The sequence below is a fragment of the Macaca nemestrina genome, chromosome 10, assembly GCF_043159975.1.
Source record: "Macaca nemestrina isolate mMacNem1 chromosome 10, mMacNem.hap1, whole genome shotgun sequence".
NCBI classification, from domain to species: domain Eukaryota; kingdom Metazoa; phylum Chordata; class Mammalia; order Primates; family Cercopithecidae; genus Macaca; species Macaca nemestrina.
The window spans coordinates 136714529-136719289 of NC_092134.1; the positions used below are offsets into that span (position 1 = coordinate 136714529).

Consider the following 4761-nt stretch of genomic DNA (forward strand, 5'->3'; position numbering starts at 1 on the left):
ATGTAAAGTTACAAGATGGTAGACCAATGTGATACTCTGCAGAACAGAATTAACATAGCCCTGATTAAAGACCATGACTGTATACTGTTGTTCATCCCCTCCATGGTGGACTGCTTCTGACCATCCTCTTGATGCTTTAGGAGAGAATGTTGGCTGGGCATGGTGGCTCAGACCTGTAATCCCAGCACTTTGGGAGGCCAAGGTGGGTGGAACACCTGAGGTCAGGAGTTCGAGACTAGCCTGACTAACATGAAGAAACCCCATCTACTAAAAATACAAAATTAGCTGGGCGTGGTGGCGCATGCCTGTAATCCCAGCTACTCATGAGGCTGAGGCAGGAGAATCGCTTGAACCTGGGAGGCGGAGGTTGCAGTGAGCCAAGATCGCGCCATTGCACTCCAGCCTGGGCAACAAGAGCGAAACTCTTGTCTCAAAGGAAAAAAACAAAAAAGAAAAGAATGTTCACCAGGTGCAGTGACTCACGCCTGTAATTCCACTTTGGGAGGCTGAGGCAAGAGGATCAGTTGAGCCCAGGAATTTGAGATCAGCCTGGGCAACATGGTGAAATGCTGTCTCTTAAAAAAAAAAATTAGCCGGGGGTTGGTGGCATGTGCCTGTAGTCCCAGCTACTGCGCAGGCTGGGCGGAAGGATTGCTTGAGCCTGGAGAGGTGAGACTAAAGTGAGCCGAGCTTGCGACACTGCACTTCAGCCTAGGCAACAAAGCGAGACCCTGTCTCAAAAGAAAAAGAAAGAAAAACAATGTATTTGCTAAATCAGTGGTCACAAACCACAAATGTGAGGCTATGTTAATCTGCTCCAATAAAGATATCCCATCCAACAGACAGTTAGCACTGGGATTCTCACTTGGTTAAATTGGCAGCAGCTTCATCTCGTTTATGCAGGGGCAAGACTGGAAAAAAGAAAAAAAGAAGAGATGTGTATGTAAACAAAATGTGAATTTAAATAGGATGATGAAAGTGAGTCCCATGAGAGTGGTGTGTGTTTGTTTGTTTTTTTGGGTTTTTTTTTTTTTGGTTTTTGTTTTGTTTTGTTTTTTGCTGAGGGGATGATCAGAAAAGGTATCTGTTGAAAAGATGGTATTAGAATGAGGTCTTGAGGCCAGGAGCAGTGGCTCATGCTTGTAATCCCAGCACTTTGGGAGGCCACGGCGAGCAGATCACTTGAGGTCAGGAGTTCGAGACCAGCCTGGCCAACATGGTGAAACCCCAGTCTCTGTTAAAAAAAATACAAAAAACAAATTAGCTGGGCATGATGGCACGTGTCTGTAATTCCAGCTGCTCAGGAGGCTGAGGTGGGAGGATGGCTTGAGCCCAGCAGGTGGAGGTGGCAGTGAGCTGAGATCATGTCACCACATTCTAGCCTGGGCAACATAGCAAGATCCTGCCTTAAAAAAAAAAAAAAAAAAAAAGGAAAAAAGAATTCACCCAGTGCAGGAGGCAGATGAAGAAGCATAGTTATGAAACCCAGTATGTCGTGACATTCAAAGTTTGTTAACATCTATGTGTATAGGTGTGGAGAGGAAGCAACACCTATCTTTTCCTGAGGAAGCAGGAATGGGGAGGAGAACGGCTTTAGAGAAGAGGTGGCCACTGAGTTGTCTTAAAGGAGTGGAGGCTAACAGGCTTTCCAGGCAGTTGAAGCAGAAATAAAGGCCCAGAGGCAAGAAACAGTATGGTGTGCATGAGAAAGCTATGAGTGGTATTTACTGGTGGAGCTACTGCTTGTGGCAAAAGACAGGAAAAGAGATGGGAGGCAAGAGTCAGATCCTGAAGAGTGTAATGAATATTAAAATTTAGCCTCTAGTGAAATGGTGTACCCACTTTGGAAAAGTGGCAGTTCCACAAAAAGTTAAGCGTAGACAAGTCATGAGTTCGAGACCAGCCTGGCCAACATGGTGAAAGCCCATCTCTCCTAAAAATACAAAAATTAGCTGGGCATGGTAGTGGATGCCTGTAATCCCAATTACTTGGGAGGCTGAGGCAGGAGAATCGCTTGAACCCAGGAAGCGGAGGTTGCAGTGAGCCAAGACTGCACCATTGCACACCAGCCTGGGTGACAAGAGTGAGACTCTGTCTCAAAAACAACAAAACAACAACAACAACAACAAAAAGAAACCAAAAATTAGCCGGGCATGGTGGCAGGCACCTGTAATCCCAGCTTCTCAGGAGGCTGAGGTAGGAGAATCGCTTGAAGCCGGAAGGCGGAGGTTGCAGTGAGCTGAGATCACACCACTGCACTCCAGCCTGGGCAATAGAGGGAGATTCAGTCTCGGAAAAAAGAAAGAAAAATAAAAAAAAGAAAAGAAAAGAAAAAGCATCCTCTTCTTGTTCTTGATCTTAAATGGAATACATGTCTATTAAATATTTGTTATGAATCTCTAGTAGATAACTTTTACCAAGTTAAGGATATTTCCTTCTGTTCCAAGTTTAACATTCTGTTTTGTTTCAATTATAGAGTTGAGTTTTTAAAAATTCCTTTTACAATATCAAATGAGATAATCAAAAAGAGCTAAAACCTCATCTTTTATAACAAGAATCTAATTGATTTCTATAAAACTGATAAAGTGGCCAGGTTCAGTGGCTCCAGCCTGTAATCCCAGCACTTTGGGAGGCTGAGGCAGGTGGATCGCCCAAGGTCAGGAGTTCAAGACCAACCTGGCCAACATGGCAAAATCTCATCTCTGCTAAAAAATACAAAAATTAGCCGGGCATGGTGGCACACGCATATAATCCCAGCTACTTGGGAGGGTGAGGCAGGAGAATCACTTGAACCCAGGAGGCAGAGGTTATAGTGAACTGAGATTGTGCCACCCTACTCCAGCCTAGGCGATAGAGCAAGACTCCATCTCAAAAATAAATAAATAAATAAATAAATAAAATTGATAAAGTGGTTGGGCACGGTGGCTCACACCTGTAATCCCAGTACTTTGGGAGACTGAAGCGGGCAGATCACTTGAGCCCAGGAGTTTGAGACCAGCCTGGGCAATGTGGCAAAACACTGGCTCTACAAAAAATACAAAAATTAGTCTAGTGTGGTGGGATGCGCCTGTAGTCCCAACTACTTGAGAGTCTGAACTGTGGCTGGGCACGGTGGCTCACACCTGTAATCCCAGCACTTTGGGAGTCTGAGGCGGGTGGATCATGAGGTCAGGAATTTGAGACCAGACTGGCCAACATGGTGAAACCTTGTCTCTACTAAAAATACAAAAAAATTAGCCAGGCGTGGTGGTGGGTGCCTGTAGTCCCAGCTACTTGGGAGGCTGAGGCAGGAGAATCGCTTGAACCAGGGAGGCAGAGGCTGCAGTGAACCGAGATTGCGCCACTGCACTCCAGCTTGGGCAACAGAGCCAGACTCTGTCTCAAAAAAAAAAAAAAGAGAGAGAGGCTTAAGTGGGAGGATCACCTGAGACCAAAGAGGTTGAGGCTGTTGTGAGCTATGATCGCACCACAGCACTCAAGCCTGAGTGACAGAGTGAGACTCTGTGTAAAAAAAATGCCGGGCCCGGTGGCTCACGCCTGTAATCCCAGCACTTTGGGAGGCCGAGATGGGCAGATCACGAGGTCAGGAGATCGAGACCATCCTGGCTAACACGGTGAAACTCCGTCTCTACTAAAAATACCAAAAAGTATCCGGGCATGGTGGCGGGGGACTGTAGTCCCAGCTACTCGGAAGGCTGAGGCTGGGGAATAGCATGAACCCAGGAGGCAGAACTTGCAGTGAGCTGAGATCTCACCGCTGTGCTCCAGCCTGGGCGACAGAGCAAGACTCCGTCTGAATTAAAAAAAAAAAAAAAATCACACTGATAAATCATAATATTATTTCATATTATGATGATAAGTACCAGAAAAAAACAGCTAGGCCGAGCAAGGTGGCTCACACCTGTAATGCCAGCACTTTGGGAGGCTGAGAAGAGAGGATTACTTGAGCCCAGGAGTTTGAAATCAGCCTAGTTGGGCCGGGCGCGGTGGCTCAAGCCTGTAATCCCAGCACTTTGGGAGGCCGAGACGGGCGGATCACAAGGTCAGGAGATCGAGACCACAGTGAAACCCCGTCTCTACTAAAAATACAAAAAATTAGCCGGGCGCGGTGGCAGGTGCCTGTAGTCCTAGCTACTCAGGAGGCTGAGGCAGGAGAATGGTGTGAACCCAGGAGGCGGAGCTTGCAGTGAGTCGAGATCGCGCCACTGCACTCCAGCCTGGGCAACAGCGTGAGACTCCGTCTCAAAAAAAAAAAAAAAAAAAAAAAAAAAGAAATCAGCCTAGTCAACATGACCCCCATCTCTACAAACGAACGAAATCTCCAGTCTCCTCAGAGGATGCCTCAAGGACCTTTCTTCCACAGACTTCTGGGAGCTGTACTGTGCTGTCCCTCTTCCCCAGCAACCTTCATAAGTGGCAGTTGTGCCAGCCTTTAGCATGTCATAGGTTTTAGGAACAGGGGAATGGCCTCCAACAAAATCATTTTCAACCAAGTGCAGGTTGTAGACATACTCAGGAACACGCTGGTTCGGTGAAGATTGCCGTTGACCACGGATCTGCGGCCCTTCCTGGAGAGGATCTGCTGCACCTGCTCCCGGATTCGCAGGCTCTTGACTGGCTGCTACAGCCGCTGCTCCCTGCCAGCTTCAGCTTGGCCTTGGAGGGCAGCGCCAGGCTGGAGTTGTCCAGTTGTCCCAGGATCTGCTGGCCCAGGATGGTCCAGATGTAGCCGTACTCAGCTGGGGTGCCGGGGGCTGCCAT

At 47.5% G+C, this 4761-nt stretch overlaps 1 pseudogene; it reads right to left on the reverse strand.

Annotated features, from left to right (window-relative positions):
• Window positions 1-4280: 4280 nt before the first annotated feature.
• On the reverse strand, window positions 4281-4761 carry LOC105484249 (plakophilin-2 pseudogene; annotated as a pseudogene).